At 38.7% G+C, this 18,879-nt stretch overlaps 1 protein-coding gene and 1 non-coding gene across 3 annotated transcripts in view; both read right to left on the bottom strand.

Annotated features, from left to right (window-relative positions):
• DOCK4 (dedicator of cytokinesis 4) overlaps nt 1-18,879 on the bottom strand; it is a 506,020-nt gene that overhangs the window by 171,911 nt on the left and 315,230 nt on the right. The gene's annotated exons all lie outside the window — the stretch shown is intronic.
• On the bottom strand, nt 5,843-5,915 carry TRNAG-UCC. The gene has a single exon. It is a non-coding gene; the product is annotated as a tRNA-Gly (tRNA).

The following is an 18,879-nucleotide window of genomic DNA, read 5'->3' as shown; positions in this document are numbered from 1 at the left end:
AATACACATTTTTCTCAAGTGCTCATGGAACATTCTCCAGGATAGATCATATCTTGGGTCACAAATCAAGCCTGGGTAAATTTAAGAAAATTGAAATCGTATCAAGTGTCTTTTCCAACCACAACGCTATGAGACTAGATATCAATTACAGGAAAAGATCTGTAAAAAATACAAACACATGGAGGCTACACAATACACTACTTAATAACGAAGTGATCACTGAAGAAATCAAAGGGGAAATCAAAAAATACCTAGAAACAAATGACAATGGAGACACGACGACCCAAAACCTATGGGACACAGCAAAAGCAGTGCTAAGAGGGAAGTTTATAGCAATACAAGCCTGCCTCAAGAAACAGGAAACATCTCGAATAAACAACCTAACCTTGCACCTAAAGCAATTAGAAAAAGAAGAACAAAAATACCCCAAAGCTAGCAGAAGGAAAGAAATCATAAAGATCAGGTCAGAAATAAATGAAAAAGAAATGAAGGAAACAATAGCAAAAATCAATAAAATTAAAAGCTGGTTCTTTGAGAAGATAAACAAAATTGATAAACCATTAGCCAGACTCATCAAGAGAAAAAGGGAGAAGACTCAAATCAATAGAATTAGAAATGAAAAAGGAGAAGTAACCACTGACACTGCAGAAATACAAAAGATCATGAGAGATTACTACAAGCAACTCTACGCCAATAAAATGGACAACCTGGAAGAAATGGACAGATTCTTAGAAATGCACAAACTGCCGAGACTGAACCAGGAAGAAATAGAAAATATGAACAGACCAATCACAAGCACTGAAATTGAAACTGTGATTAAAAACCTTCCAACAAACAAAAGCCCAGGACCAGATGGCTTCACAGGTGAATTCTATCAAACATTTAGAGAAGAGCTAACACCTATCCTTCTCAAACTCTTCCAAAATATTGCAGAGGGAGGAACACTCCCAAACTCATTCTACGAGGCCACCATCACCCTGATACCAAAACCAGACAAAGATGTCACAAAGAAAGAAAACTACAGGCCAACATCACTGATGAACATAGATGCAAAAATCCTCAACAAAATACTCGCAAACAGAATCCAACAGCACATTAAAAGGATCATACACCATGATCAAGTGGGGTTTATCCCAGGAATGCAAGGATTCTTCAATATACGCAAATCAATCATCGTGATACACCATATTAACAAATTGAAGGAGAAAAACCATATGATCATCTCAATAGATGCAGAGAAAGCTTTCGACAAAATTCAACACCCATTTATGATAAAAGCCCTGCAGAAAGTAGGCATAGAGGGAACTTTCCTCAACATAATAAAGGCCATATATGATAAACCCACAGCCAACATTGTCCTCAATGGTGAAAAACTGAAACCATTTCCACTAAGATCAGGAACAAGACAAGGTTGCCCACTCTCACCACTATTATTCAACATAGTTTTGGAAGTGTTAGCCACAGCAATCAGAGAAGACAAAGAAATAAAAGGAATCCAAATCGGAAAAGAAGAAGTAAAGCTGTCACTGTTTGCAGATGACATGATACTATACATAGAGAATCCTAAAGATGCTCCCAGAAAACTACTAGAGCTAATCAATGAATTTGGTAAAGTAGCAGGATACAAAATTAATGCACAGAAATCTCTTGCATTTCTATACACTAATGACGAAAAATCTGAAAGTGAAATTAAGAAAACACTCCCGTTTACCATTGCAACAAAAAGAATAAAATATCTAGGAATAAACCTACCTAAGGAGACAAAAGACCTGTATGCAGAAAATTATAAGACACTGATGAAAGAAATTAAAGATGATACAAATAGATGGAAAGATATACCATGTTCCTGGATTGGAAGAATCAACATTGTGAAAATGACTCTACTACCCAAAGCAATCTACAGATTCAATGCAATCCCTATCAAACTACCACTGGCATTTTTCACAGAACTAGAACAAAAAATTTCACAATTTGTATGGAAACACAAAAGACCCCGAATAGCCAAAGCAATCTTGAGAACGAAAAATGGAGCTGGGGGAATCAGGCTCCCTGACTTCAGACTATATTACAAAGCTACAGTAATCAAGACAGTTTGGTACTGGCACAAAAACAGAAATATAGATCAATGGAACAGGACAGAAAGCCCAGAGATAAACCCACGCACATATGGTCACCTTATCTTTGATAAAGGAGGCAAGCATATACAGTGGAGAAAAGACAGCCTCTTCAATAAGTGGTGCTGGGAAAATTGGACAGCTACATGTAAAAGTATGAAATTAGAACACTCCCTGACACCATGCACAAAAATAAACTCAAAATGGATTAAAGACCTAAGTGTAAGACCAGACACTATCAAACTCTTAGAGGAAAACATAGGCAGAACACTCTATGACATACATCACAGCAAGATTCTTTTTGACCCAGCTCCCAGAGAAATGGAAATAAAAACACAAATAAACAAATGGGACCTAATGAAACTTAAAAGCTTTTGCACAGCAAAGGAAACCATAAACAAGACCAAAAGACAACCCTCAGAATGGGAGAAAATATTTGCAAATGAAGCAACTGACAAAGGATTAATCTCCAAAATATACAAGCAGCTCATGCAGCTCAATATCAAAAAAACAAACAACCCAATCCAAAAATGGGCAGAAGACCTAAATAGATATTTCTCCAAAGATGATATACAGATTGCCAACAAACAGATGAAAGAATGCTCAACATCATTAATCATTAGAGAAATGCAAATCAAAACTACAATGAGATATCATCTCACACCGGTCAGAATGGCCATCATCAAAAAATCTAGAAACAATAAATGCTGGAGAGGGTGTGGAGAAAAGGGAACACTCTTGCACTGTTGGTGGGAATGTAAATTGATACAGCCACTATGGAGAACAGTATGGAGGTTCCTTAAAAAACTAAAAATAGAACTACCATACGACCCAGCAATCCCACTACTGGGCATATACCCTGAGAAAACCATAATTCAAAAAGAGTCATGTACCAAAATGTTCATTGCAGCTCTATTTACAATAGCCAGGACATGGAAGCAGCCTAAGTGTCCATCATCGGATGAATGGATAAAGAAGATGTGGCACATATATAAAATGGAATATTACTCAGCCATAAAAGTAAACGAAATGGAGTTATTTGTAGTGAGGTGGATGGAGTTAGAGTCTGTCATACAGAGTGAAGTAAGTCAGAAAGAGAAAAACAAATACTGTATGCTAACACATATACATGGAATCTAAGGAAAAAAAAAAAAAAAGGTCATGAAGAACCTAGTGGCAAGATGGGAATAAAGACACAGACCTACTAGAGAATGGACTTGAGGATATGGGGAGGGGGAAGGGTAAGATGTGACAAAGTGAGAGAGTGGCATGGACATATATACACTACCAAACGTAAAATAGATAGCTAGTGGGAAGCAACCGCATAGCACAGGGAGATGAGCTCTGTGCTTTGTGACCACCTAGAGGTGTGGGGTGGGGAGGGCGGGAGGGAGGGAGATGCAAGAGGGAAGAGATATGGGAACATATGTATATGTAAAACTGATTCACTTTGTTATAAAGCAGAAACTAACACACCACTGTAAAGCAATTATATCCAATAAAGGTGTTAAAAAAAAAAAAAAAAAAACTCCGGATTCCAGCTCTGCCAGGGAAGGGAGAGGAAACCTTATGGGAAAGAGGCTATCTGACCTCAGTCACAAAGAGTAAGGCTCGCCAGGCAGGCAAGGGAGACAAAGGCAGGTTATGTGGAAGAAACGATACATATAAAGACACTGGGGGAAAAAAGTACATATATAAGACTATGAAGATATGGCAACTAAATGCAATGTGGGATCCTGGATTAGATCCTAGACTAGAAAAATGACATTACTGGAAAAACTGGTGAAATCTAAATAAGTTTTGTGTTAACAGTATTGTACCAAGGTTAATTTAGTTTCAATAAATGTGCTATGGTTATGTAAGATGTTAACATAAGGAGAAGTTGGGTGAAGGGTATATGGGAATTTTCTGTACTATTTTTGCAACTCTTCTGTAAGTCTAAAATAACTTAAAAAACAACTGTTTTAAAAAGTACAGGTGTAGTCAGACAGCTATAGGTAGTTTAGTGTGGCTAAAGGCAGTGATTCTTTTCAGTAGCAAAAAAGCCTTGGGACTACCGTAAACATCTTAAATAAGAAAAACTCAAGGTGATTCTGACACCTGGTTTAAATTCCCTAGATTAAAGTACTACCAAGGAAGTGGCACTGACTGATCGTGAAACCAAGCGTTTAGATATGGGGGTGAGTGTGAGAAGTCAAGAAAAACTGCAGGGCTCTGTTCACCGCAGGAGAGGATGGAGATGGCACAAAGGACTCAGTTTTGGACAAGCTGAGTTTGAGGCATCTCTGGTGAACCGAACTGAAGATGTTCAGTAGGCTGGGAAAAGTTCTGGGCTACAAGCCCAGAGCTGGCTGTCAGCAGCAGAGATGCGGCAGGTTAACCCACGTAAGTGCATGAGATGGTTCCAGAGCGTAGAAGACACAGATGGTGTCCAAGGATTAAATCCACGATAACACCAACATTTAAGATGCAGATAAGTTATAAACTAATATATATATATAGGATGGATACACAACAAGGTCCTACTGTTTAGCACAGGGAACTATATTCAATATCCTGTGATAAACCATAATAGAAAAGAACATGAAAAAGAATACCTGTGTGTACAGCTGAGTCACTATGCTGTACAGCAGAAATTAATACAACACTGTAAATCAATTATACTTCAGTAAAATTTAAAAAAAAAGATGCAGGTAAGAGAGAAGAGTACTCAAAGGAGAAGAAGGATGAAACTAAGGTGAACACTGTCAGACAGACCATGGAATATGGGATTTTCAAGAAGGGTAATCAATAGTGTTTCATGCTACAGGGAAGTCAAATCAGGAAAGATTTAGAAAGGGTCCAGTAGTGTTGGCCCCAGCGTCGGTGTTAGTGACCTCAAGGGAGAAACTTCATTTGAGCTGCGGAGACAGAAATAGCCCGAGGAACAAATGGAAGAGAGTGGCGGGAAGCAGAGACAGTGAGTGAAGACTGGCCTTTCCTGCAGGTGGCTGAGATGGTAAGGGAAGAGGCAGTGTGGTAGCTATTACAATTTTGTTTGTCTTTAAAGAAAAAGGCTTGAGCATGTTAAAAAATCTGAGACTACTGCCAGAAGAGAGGAAACATAGCTGCAGGAGCAAAAGCAGACATTGAGAGGAGCAAGGTCCCAGGGGACTCAGGAGGGAGGACGATCCTGAGGGAAGCAGGTGGAAAAATCAGCCTTGGAGGGGAGGAGTCTTGCCCCATCCCCTGAGACAGGAAGCAGGAAGGAAGGGAAGGATGCAGATCAGTTTGCAGATGGCAGAGGACAGAACACAGGAAGTTAAGGAAGTTCCTGTCTGATGGCTTCTGTTTTCTCTGTTAAGGACACGGGAAGTGGTGAGGTAGGCAGAATGGTACAACCTTGTCGATAGCTCTTGCGGGGACTGAGAGGGGGAGCTGATTAGTTGGCCTGCAGTGTGGATGGTCCTGCTTCTATACCCATCAGGCTGATGCTAACCTATAGGAACTGTATAATCCCCTCCACTAATTAATGGTTAACCACCTACAGAGGAGTAGAGGAGGGGGCAATGTTGACAGACTGGTCTAGGGCTGGTTTTTACTTCCCATGCAGGTACAGCAGAACTAAAGATCAAGGGATAGTCTGAATAATAAAAAGAAGAGAGTGAAGTCAGGTGGGGTTTACTGGAGGAGAATAAGACTGAAAAATAGGTATAGTATTAATAGAAAATTGGAAGGTTGGATCTTAGCTCCCTGGCCAGGGATCGAACCTACGCCCCCTGCAGTGGAAGTGCAGAGTCCTAACCACTGGACCACCAGGGAATTCCCCCATCTTAGGCTTTTTTTTTTTTTTTTCCTGTTCAGCGTCTGTGTTCAGTTTGGCATGCTTTCATGCTAAATTTCCCAGGTTATCTACTTTTTAATTTAATTTTGCAGGTGTTTGCTATTTAATTTCTCTCACAGTGTGTAATAAAAGAAGGGTTATATGACCGATTCTCCTATGCCCAAGCCCACGGTGGACAGATGTGTTTCGGGCTTGTCTAAGATCTACTGATCATGGTTACAGGGGCGTCTCTTTCAGAATAGCTGGAGCAGCATGCAGAGTTCTCTGGACAGCAAGATGGGTGACAAACCTATCAGTCCATCTGAATTTTTCAGATTCCTCTCATTTTTTTCATTTTACTTATAAATGTAAACATACTCTAGGAAAGGGTAAGTGGAGAGCAACTCAATCTGAGAAATCTACCTCAAAGATGGTAACGAGTGCAGAGGGGCTGTGCTGGACTTCCACAGACTAGGTGAGGAACTGGGATATAGCATAAGAAACTGAAAAGTTGCAGGGAAAAAATAGGAGCCACAAAGGGTTTACGAACAAACTTTTAGGGAGCAAAAGTGAACTAAACAAACTCATAAAAGACTCTTGCAATCTAGGCCATACATTAAATTAACCCCTTTCCAACCAGGAAACATGATGATCCTCTATTTAGCTGACCTCTCATCTGGCCCTTCTCTTGCTCAGAAGCAATAGATCCCACTCTAAGGGATCAGATTCTCTACCGAGCAAAACCCCATCCTGGCTGAGTTGGGTCACTTGAGCCATAGTGGTGTTAATCAACAGTAATGAATTTGCAAAACTCCAATTTCTTTAAAGGTAGATTGTATTATTATTATTATTATTTCTTCATGCATACATCCTAGACCTGACGGTATTTTATTTTATTTTTTTATTTATTTATTTTTTAAAATTTATTTATTTTTGGCTGTGTTGGGTCTTCGCTTCTATGCGAGGGCTTTCTCCAGCTGTGGCGAGCGGGGGCCTCTCTTCATCGCGGTGCGCGGGCCTCTCACTGTCGCGGCCTCTCCCATTGCGGAGCACAGGCTCCAGACGCGCAGGCTCAGTAGTTGTGGCTCACGGGCTTAGTTGCTCCGCGGCATGTTGGATCTTCCCAGACCAGGGCTTGAACCCGTGTCCCCTGCATTGGCAGGCAGATTCCCAACCACTGTGCCACCAGGGAAGCCCTTTTATTTTATTTTATTTTTAATTAATTAATTAATTAATTTTTGGCTGCATTGGGTCTTCGTTGCTGCGTGCGGGCTTTCTCTCCTTGTGGAAAGTGGGGGCTACTGTTGGTTGTGGTGCATGGGCTTCTCATTGCAGTGGCTTCTCTTGTTGTGGAGCACAGGCTCTAGAGCGCAGGCTCAGTAGTTGTGGTGCATGGGCTTAGCTGCTCCGTGGCATGTGGGATCTTCCTGCACCAGGGCTCGAACCCGTGTCCCCTGCATTGGCAGGTGGATTCTTAACCACTGCGCCACCAGGGAAGCCCCTGACGGTATTTTAGAATGTACTTCTAAGAACTAAAAATCCTTCACTGGAAAAAGTCAGAATGGAGACTTGAGTGCACAGCTATTAACTTTCTATCCTCCTTCTTTGGATTATCACGTTATTCTCCTTAAGAGACTTGACTTTCAGAAAATAAGTTATCTTAAGCTCATTATTTCAATCTCTTTTCTTAACTTGCTTTCTAGCAGGTAGCTGGCGGGGGGATAGCCAAAAATATCCCTACAAAGTTAAGGAAGACAACAATCCTACCGGAATGCAGCAAAATAACAGAACTTAGTAAGACTAAATACTGTTACTAGCAAGTTAGCAAATCCAAAGACAGGTTTTGGGTTTAGCCATCAACCACTTGGAGATATTACTGATGTTCTGAGAGCTGAAAAGGGACTCTGGAAGCACAAAATCTTTAATGCTGACTAATCAAGTTCTTTCACTTACCTTCCTAAACCTGTAACATTCAGATTTTTGTAGATTTCAGAGTTTATCTCCATTGAACACCACTCCAAACTTACTATCCATCATGTAAAGGTGAAAACGACCTTGAAAGGGAGCTTTGCCCTTAGAATTCTTTAGCTCCTGCCATAAAGGATGAGTCCAGGTCCTTGCCACACTACTGACTGTTAACTCTGTGAGAACCATTTCCTTAAAACACACTCAGAAGAGGGGTCCAGCCATTGTCACAGAGGGAAACTATCTCTTTCACAAATTTTAGGCCCAAATTAAGCTATTAAACAGTCCTCAACACAGCAGCTTTTTTCTTAGCTCACCACAGGATTGAGTCTTTCAAACTAATACCTTACACAAGGAGCAAGTAGATTTTAAATCTAAATAGCCTACTATGAGCCACAGTTATTCTCTGTGTCATATCTACAAGAAAGAGTTAAGGACACTTAATTTAAAAGCATTTTTTTCTGTCTTTCATCAACCTTAGATGTCATAGACAGTACCTGTCAATGAATGACATGGAATATGGTTTATAAAGATCTGAGGCAATTAATGTTTCTTCAAAACCTTACCATAAACAATACTGTCAAGATTTTATGACAGAAGAATGGCCTTTAGTTAGATCAATCTCCATAATTAAATGGTATAAAACAAAGCTAAGTCTAACTTTCTGTCTCTTCTCATTTTTACTTTTTCAAAATGAAGATTTTAAGGTTTTTAAATGACATGTGCCCACTAATAAAACCTTTAAGAAATGTAAAAATACTTTTGTGTCCAGGAGTCCCACTGGGTCCTGCTTGGTTTGAGTAAGGGCTCGGAGCCAGGCATTTTACATGCACTTATTCTCCCAGCAAAACTGAGCGCTAACCCTGACTCTGTTCTGAAGACAGGGAACAGGTTCAGAGAGGTCACTGGGGATGAAGCCAGGCAGGATGTTGGGGGCACTCAGGATCCTTCTGATGGAGCTCTGCATTTGAAGCCTGGATGCAGGAATTTTCAGAAGAGGATGGTGCTGTGCATGATGGCTGTTTGGCTTGACAGACAGACCCCTGAGTCACAAAGGACACTTTGATGCCGCCCATGGATTTCCCCATATGCTGCACTGACACATGGCACGGTGTCCTACTTTTCAGAGAGGAGAGCTCAGAGGATTCTTCTCTTGCTGCCATTGCTGAGATTTTAGAGGCCACTGCTTTCAAGTAGACTGAAGCTTTCAAGTAGATCGCAAAGGAGTAAGACATGGAGATCACCATCCTCCCCACAAATACATCAAAACTACATCTACACGTGGAACAACTCCTACAGAACACCTATTGAACGAGGGCAGAAGACCTCAGACTTCCCAAAAGATGCCCTCGGGTGACCTACAGGCGGGGCCAAATCCAAAGCTGAACCCCAGGAGCTGTGCAAACAAAGAAGAGAAAGGGAAATCTCTCCCAGCAGCCTCAGGAGCAGCAGATTAAATCTCCACAATCAACTTGATGTACCCTGCATCTGTGGAATACCTGAATAGACAGCGAATCATCCCAAATTGAGGAGGTGGACTTTGGGAGCAACTGTAGACTTGGGGTTTGCTTACTGCATCTAATTTGTTTCTGGTTTTATCTTTATCTTAGTTTAGTATTTAGAGCTTATTATCACTGGTAGATTTGTTTACTGATTTGGTTGCTTTCGTCCTTTTTAAATTTTATATATATACATATATATATTTTTTCCTTTTTCTCTTTTTGTGAGTGTGTATGTGTATGCTTCTTTCTGTGATTTGTCTGTATAGCTTTGCTTCTGCCATTTGTCCTAGGGTTCTGACTGTCCGATTTTCGTTTTGTATTTGTTTTTGTTTTTGTTTTAATATAGTTTTTAGAGCTTGTTATCATTGGAGGATTTGTTTTTTGGTTTGGTTGCTCTCTTCGTTCTTTCTCCTTTTTTTTATTACCTTTTTTATTTTTAATAATTTTTTTCTACTTTAATAACTTTATTTTATCTATCTATCTATCTATCTATCTATCTATCTATCTATCTATCTATCTATCTATATATCTGTCTTCCTCCCTCTCTCCCTCCCTCCCTCCCTTTTCTTCTGAGCTGTGTGGCTGACAGGGTCTTGGTGCTCTGGCCAGGTGTCAGGCCTGAGTCTCTGAGGTGGGAGAGCCAAGGTCAGGACACTAGTCCGCCAGAGACCTCCCAGCCCCACGTAATATCAAACAGAGAAAGCTCTCCTAGAGATCTCCATCTCAACACTAAGACCCAGCTCCACTCAATGACCACCAAGCTACAGCGCTGGACACCCTATGCCAAACAACTAGCAAGACAGGAACAGAAAACCACCCATTAGTAGAGAGGCTGCTGGAAAAAATAATAAATTCAGAGACACCCCAAAAAACACCACTAGACGTGATTCTGCCCACCAGAAAGACAAGACCCAGCCTTACCCACCTGAACACAGGCACCACTCCCCTCCACCAAGAAGCCTACACAACCCACTGAACCAACCTTAACCACTGGGAGCAGACACCAAAAATAACGGGAACTACGAACCTGCAGCCTGTGAAACGAAGAACCCAAACACAGTACATTAAGCAAAATGAGAAGACAGAGAAATATGCAGCAGATGAAGAAGCAAGGTAAAAACCCACCAGACCAAATAAATGAAGAGGAAATAGGCAGTCTACCTGACAAATAATTCAGGGTAATGATAGTAAAGATGATCCAAAATCTTGGAAAGAGAATGGAGAAAATACAAGAAATGTTTAACAAGGACCTAGAAGAACTAAAGGGCAAACAAACAATGATGAACAACACAATAAATGAAATTAAAAATTCGCTAGAAGGAATCAGTAGCAGAAAAACGAGGCAGAAGAATGGATAAGTGACCTGGAAGATAAAATACTGGAAATAACTACGGCAGAGCAGAATAAACAAAAAAGAATGAAAAGAATTGAGGACAATCTCAGAGACCTCTGGGACAACATTAAATGCATCAACATTTGAATTATAGGGGTACCAGAAGAAAAAGAGAAAAAAAAGGGACTGAGAAAATACTTGAAGAGATTATAGTTGAAAACTTCCCTAATATGGGTAAGGAAATATTCAATCAAGTCCAGGAAGCACAGAGAGTCCCATACAGGATAATTCCAAGGAGAAACACCCCAAGACACATATTAATCAAATTATCAAAAATTAAATACAAAGAAAAAATATGAAAAACAGCGAGGAAAAAGCAACAATTAACATACAAGGGAATCCCCATAAGGTTAACAGCTGATCTTTCAGAGAAAGTCTGCTAGCCAGAAGGGAGTGGCAGGACATATTTAAAGTGATAAAAGGGAAAAACCTACAACCAAGATTACTCTACCCAGCAAGGATCTCATTCAGACTCAACGGAGAAATTAAAAGCTTTACAGACAAGCAAAAGCTAAGAGAATTCAGCACCAACAAACCAGCTTTACAACAAAAGCTAAAGGAACTTCTCTAGGCAGGAAACACAAGAGGAGGAAAAGACTTACAATAATAAACCCAAAACAATTAAGAAAATGGTAATAGGAACATACATATCGATAACTACCTTAAATGTAAATGGATTAAACGCTCCAAACAAAAGACATAGACTGGCTGAATGGATACAAAAACAAGACCTGTACATATACTGTCTACAAGAGACCCACTTCAGACCTAGGGACACATACAGACTAAAAGTAAGGGGATGGAAAAAGAATTCCATGCAAATGGAAATCAAAAGAAAGCTGGAGTAGCAGGTTTCATATCAGAAAAAATAGACTTTAAAATAAAGATTATTACAAGAGACAAAGAAGAACACTACACAATGACCAAGGGATCAATCCAAGAAGAAGATATAACAATTGTAAATATGTATGCACCCAATACAGGAGCACCTCAATACATAAGCCAAATGCTAACAAAAATAACAGGGGAAATCAACAGTAATACAATCATAGTAGGGAACTTTAACACCCCACTTTCACCAATGGACAGATCAACCAAAATAAAAATAAAGAAGGAAACACAAGCTTTAAATGATACATTAAAAAAATGAACTTAATTGATATTTATAGGACAGTCTATCCAAAACAACAGAATACACTTTCTTCTCAAGTGCTCATGGAACATTCTCCAGGATAGATCACAGCTTGGGTCACAAATCGAGCCTTGGTAAATTTAAGAAAATTAAAGTCGTATCAAGTATCTTTTCTGACCACAATGCTATGAGACTAGATATCAATTACAGGAAAAGAGCTGTAAAAAATACAAACACATGGCGGATAAATAATACATTATTAAATAACCAAGAGATCATTGAGGAAATCAAAGAGGAAATCAAAAAATACCTAGAAACAAATGACAATGAAAACACCATGACCTAAAACCTATGGGATGCAGTAAACGAAGTTCAAAGAGGGAAGTTTATAGCAATACAGTCCTACCTCAAGAAACAAGAAAAATGACAGCAACAGTCAGCTCTACCCACCACCAGAGCCTCCCATCAAGCCTCTTACATAGCCTCAACCACCAGAGGGCAGACAGCAGAAGCAAGAAAAACTACAATCCTGCAGCCTGTGGACCAAAAACCACAGTTACAGAAAGAAAGACAAGATGAAAAGGCAGAGGGCTATATACCAGATGAAGGAACAAGAAAAAACCCCAGAAAAACAACTAAATGAAGTGGAGATAGGCAACCTTCCAGAAAAAGAATTCAGAATAATGATAGTGAAGATGATCCAGGACCTCGGAATAAGAATGGAGGCAAAGATTGAGAAGATGCAAGAAATGATTAACAAAGACCTAGAAGAATTAAAGAACAAACAAACAGAGATGAACAATACAATAACTGAAATGAAAACTACACTAGAAGGAATCAATAGCAGAATAACTGACGCAGAAGAATGGATAAGTGATCTGGAAGACAGAATGGTGGAATTCACTGCTGCGGAACAGACTAAAGAAAAAAGAATGAAAAGAAATGAAGACAGCCTAAGAGACCTCTGGGACAACATTAAATGCAACAACATTCGCATTATAGGGGTCCCAGAAGGGGAAGAGAGAGAGAAAGGACCAGAGAAAATATTTGAAGAGATTATAGTCGAAAACTTCCCTACCATGGGAAAGGAAATAGCCACCCAAGTCCAGGAAGCGCAGCGAGTCCCATATAGGATAAACCCAAGGAGAAACACACTGAGACACATAGTAATCAAATTGGCAAAAATTAAAGACAAAGAAAAATTATTGAAAGCAGCAAGGGAAAAACGACAAATAACATACAAGGGAACTCCCATAAGGTTAACAGCTGATTTCTCAGCAGAAACTCGACAAGCCAGAAGGGAGTGGCATGATATACTTAAAGTGATGAAAGGGAAGAACCTACAACCAAGATTACTCTACCCAGCAAGGATCTCATTCAGATTCGATGGAGAAATCAAAAACTTTACAGACAAGCAAAAGCTAAGAGAATTCAGCACCACCAAACCAGCTCTACAACAAATGCTAAAGGAAATTCTCTAAGTGGGAAACACAAGAGAAGAAAAGGACCTACACAAACAAACCCAAAACAATTAAGAAAATGGTCATAAGAACATACATATCGATAATTACCTTAAACGTGAATGGATTAAATACTCCAACCAAAAGACACAGGCTTGCTGAATGGATACAAAAACAAGACCCATATATATGCTGTCTACAAGAGACCCACTTTAGACCTAGGGACATATACAGACTGAAAGTGAGGGGATGGAAAAAGATATTCCATGCAAATGGAAATCAAAAGAAAGCTGGAGTAGCTATACTCATATCAGATAAAATAGACTTTAAAATAAAGAATGTTACAAGAGACAAGGAAGGACACTACATAATGATCAAGGGATCAATCCAAGAAGAAGATATAACAATTATAAATATATATGCACCCAACATAGGAGCACCTCAATACATAAGGCAACTGCTAACACCTATAAAAGAGGAAATTGACAGTAACACAATCATAGTGGGGGACTTTAACACCTCACTTACACCAATGGACAGATCATCCAAAATGAAAATAAATAAGGAAACAGAAGCTTTAAATGACACAATAGACCAGATAGATTTAATTGATATATATAGGACATTCCATTCAAAAACAGCAGATTACACATTCTTCTCAAGTGCGCACGGAACATTCTCCAGGACAGATCACATCTTGGGTCACAAATCAAGCCTCAGTAAACTTCAGAAAATTGAAATCATATCAAGCATCTTTTCTGACCACAACATTATGAGATTAAAAATGAATTACAGGGAAAAAAATGTAAAAAAGACAAACACATGGAGGCTAAACAATATGTTACTAAATAACCAAGACATCAGTGAAGAAATCAAAGAGGAAATCAAAAAATACCTAGAGACAAATGACAATGAAAACACGACGACCCAAAACCTATGGGATGCAGCAAAAGCAGTTCTAAGAGGGAAGCTTATAGCTATACAAGCCTACCTAAAGAAACAAGAAAAATCTCAAGTAAACAATCTAACCTTACACCTAAAGAAACTAGAGAAAGAAGAACAAACAAAACCCAAAGTTAGCAGAAGGAAAGAAATCATAAAGATCAGAGCGGAAATAAATGAAATAGAAACAAAGAAAACAATAGCAAAGATCAATAAAACTAAAAGCTGGTTCTTTGAGAAGATAAACAAAATTGATAAGCCATTAGCCAGACTCATCAAGAAAAAGAGGGAGAAGACTCAAATCAATAAAATCAGAGGGGGCTTCCCTGGTGGCGCAGTGGTTGAGAATCTGCCTGCTAATGCAGGGGACACAGGTTCGAGCCCTGGTCTGGGAAGATCCCACATGCCACGGAGCAACTAGGCCCGTGAGCCACAACTACTGAGCCTGCGCATCTGGAGCCTGTGCTCCACAACAAGAGAGGCCACAATAGTGAGAGGCCCACGCACCGCAATGAAGAGTGGTCCCCACTTGCCACAACTAGAGAAAGCCCTCGCAAAGAAACGAAGACCCAACACAGCCAAAAATAATAAATAAATAAATTAATAAAGAATCTATCAAGGGACTAAGATAATTACCTCTCTCTGCCACCAGTTGCTCTATTAAAAAAAAATAATAATAAAATCAGAAATGAAAAAGGAGAAGTTACAACAGACACCGCAGAAATACAAAGCATCCTAAGAGACTACTACAAGCAACTTTATGCCAATAAAATGGACAACCTGGAAGAAATGGACAAATTCTTCGAAAGGTATAACCTTCCAAGACTGAACGAGAAAGAAACAGAAAATATGAACAGACCAATCACAAGCACTGAAATTGAGACTGTGATTAAAAATATTCCAACAAACAAAAGCCCAGGACCAGATGGCTTCACAGGTGAATTCTATCAAACATTTAGAGAAGAGCTAACACCTATCCTTCTCAAACTCTTCCAAAATATAGCAGAGGGAGGAACAGTCCCAAACTCATTCTATGAGGCCATCATCACCCTGATACCTGACCAGACAAAGATGTGACAAAAAAAGAAAAGTACCGGCCAATATCACTGATGAACATAGATGCAAAAATCCTCAACAAAATACTAGCAAACAGAATCCAGCAGCACATTAAAAGGATCATACACCATGATGAAGTAGGGTTTATCCCAGAAATGCAAGGTTTCTTCAACATATGCAAATCAATCAATGTGATAAACTATATTAACAAACTGAAGGATAAAAACCATATGATCATCTCATTAGATGCAGAAAAAGCTTTTGACAAAATTCAATACCCGTTTATGATAAAAACCCACCAGAAAGTAGGCATAGAGAGAACTTACCTCAACATAATAAAAGCTATATATGACAAACCCACAGCCAACATCACTCTCAATGGTGAAAAACTGAAACCATTTCCACTAAGATCAGGAAGAAGACAAGGTTGCCCACTCTCACCACTATTATTCAACATAGTTTTGGAAGTTTTAACCACAGCAGTCAGAGAAGAAAAAGAAAAAAAAGGAATGCAAATCGGAAAAGAAGTAAAACTCTCACTGTTTGCAGAGGACATGATACTATACACAGAGAATCCTAAAGATGCTACCAGAAAATTACTAGAGCTAATCAGTGAATCTAGTAAAGTAGCAGAATACAAAATTAATGCACAGAAACCTTTTGCACTCCTATACACTAATGATGAAAAATGTGAAAGAGAAATTAAGGAAACACTCCCACTTACCACTGCATCAAAAAAAATAAAATACCTAGGAATAAATCTACCTAAGGAGACAAAAGACCTGTATGCAGAAAACTATAAGACACTGATGAAAGAAATTAAAGATGATACAAACAGATGGAGAGATATACCATGTTCTTGGATTGGAAGAATCAACACTGTGAAAATGACTATACTACCCAAAGCAATCTACAGATTGAATGCAATCCCTATCAAACTACCAATGGTATTTTTCACAGAACTAGAACAAAAAATTGCACAATTTGTATGAAAACACAAAAGACGCCGAGTAGCCAAAGCGATCTTGAGAAAGAAAAACGGAGTGGAGGAATCAGGCTCCCTGACTTCAGACTATACTATAAAGCTACAGTAAACAAGACAGTATGGTACCAGCACAAAAACAGAAACATATATCAGTGGAACAGTATAGAAAGCCCAGAGATAAACCCACGCACATATAGTCACCTTATCTTTGATAAAGGAAGCAAGAATATACAATGGAGAAAAGACAGCCTCTTCAATAAGTGGTGCTGGGAAAACTGGACAGCTACATGTAAAAGAATGAAATTAGAACACCCCCTAACACCATACACAAAAATAAACTCAAAATGGATTAAAGACCTAAATGTAAGGTCAGACAGTATCAAACTCTTAGAGGAAAACATAGGCAGAACACTATGACATAAATCACAGCAAGATCCTTTTTGACCCACCTCCTAGAGAAATGGAAATAAAAACAAAAATAAACAAGTGGGACCTAATGATATTTAAAAGCTTTTACACAGCAAAGGAAACCATAAACAAGATGAAAAGACAACCCTCAGAATGGAAGGAAATATTTGCAAATGAAGCAACTGACAAAGGATTAATCTTCAAAATTTACAAGCAGCTCATGCAGCTCAATATCAAAAAAACAAACAACCCAATCCAAAAACGGGCAGAAGACCTAAATAGATATTTCTCCAAAGAAGATATACAGATTGCCAAGAAACAGATGAATGTATGCTCAACATCACTAATCATTAGAGAAATGCAAATCAAAACTACAATTAGGTATCACCTCACACCAGTCAGAATGGCCATCATCAATAAATCTACAAACAATAAATGCTGGAGAGGGTGTGGAGAAAAGGGAATCCTCTTGCACTGTTGGTGGGAATGTAAATTGATACAGCCACTATGGAGAACAGTATGGAGGCTCTTTAAAAAACTAAAAATAGAACTACCATATGACCCAGCAATCCCACTACTGGGCATATACCCTGAGAAAACCATAATTCAAAAAAAGTCATGTACCACGATATTCATTTCAGCTCTATTTACAGTAGCCAGGACATGGAAGCAACCTAAGTGTCCATCGACAGATGAATGGATAAAGAAGATGTGGCACATAATGGAATATTACTCAGCCATAAAAAGAAACGAAATTGAGTTATTTTTAGTGAGGTGGATGGACCTATAGACCGTCATACGAGTGAAGTAAGTCAGAAAGAGAAAAACAAATATCGTATGCTAACACATATATATAGGAATCTAAAAAAAAAAAGTGGTTCTAAAGAACCTAGGGGCAGGACAGGAATAAAGATGCAGTCATAGAACTGGACCTGAGGACACGGGGAGGGGGAAGGGTAAGCTGGGACGAAGTGAGAGAGTGGCATGGACATATATACACTACCAAATGTAAAATAGATAGGTAGTGGGAAGCAGCCACATAGCACAGGGAGATCAGCTCGGTGCTTTGTGTCCACCTAGAGGGGTGGGATAGGGAGGCTGGGAGGGAGACGCAAGAGGAGGATATATGGGGATATATGTATATGTATAGCTGATTCACTTTGTTATACAGCAGAAACTAACACACCATTGTAAAGCAATTATACTCCAATAAAGATGTAAAAAAAAAAAAAAGAGAAAACTTTTTTCTGTGAACCACTGAAAAGGAAGAAAAAAAAAAAAGAAATGTAAAAATAAAAATAAAGTCGTTGTTAATATTTTAGGACATCCTTCCAAGCATTGCTATGCACATATATACATGCGGACATGCAGTTACATAATTTTATAAAAATGGTCTTACACTAAATGCATGCATATATAAAATGCTGTTTATCAATATATTATAAACATTTTTCTATGCACGTAACAATTTTCACTAGGGATTATTTCAATAACTATGTAGTATTTCATTCATTATATGGATATAACTAACTCACGTATCTAACCAGACCTATGTTATTGGTAATTTAGATTACTTTCAAGTTTTCCATATTTTAAGGAATCTGCAATGATCATCCTTGAATCATGTTTGCTTACCTTATCTGATTATCTTCTCCTAATAAATACCAAGATGTGGAATGACTGAGCCAAAGGATATACACATTTAAAATATTGTATTGCCAAACTGTCCGCCAGAAAGACAATACTACTCACATTTTCCTCTATGATTGCAAGAGAGTGTTCATTTCCCTTTAATCTTCTTTGCCAATTCTCAGTTTTAAAAGTCTTTACCAACCTAATAGGCCAAAAGATTTCCCATTCTTTATTTAACTTACATTTCTTTGATTATTCATATATTTATTTTATATTCTTGCATTTATTATTTTTGAATAGCTTGGTTGTAGCATTTAGCAAAGTTTCTTTTTTTTTTTTTTTTTTTACTTATTTGTGATAACTTTTGGTAAATTGGGAATAGTCCCCCTTTGTAAGCTGTGTTGCAACCATGTTTCAGTTTATCATGTGTCTTTCAACCTTGATTATGATGAGTTTATCGATAAAAAGGTTCGAAACTTTATTTAGCC

Source organism: Balaenoptera musculus, chromosome 9 (assembly GCF_009873245.2).
Source record: "Balaenoptera musculus isolate JJ_BM4_2016_0621 chromosome 9, mBalMus1.pri.v3, whole genome shotgun sequence".
In the NCBI taxonomy this organism is placed as follows: Eukaryota; Metazoa; Chordata; class Mammalia; order Artiodactyla; family Balaenopteridae; genus Balaenoptera; species Balaenoptera musculus.
This window is presented reverse-complemented; position numbering and strand designations above follow the sequence as displayed.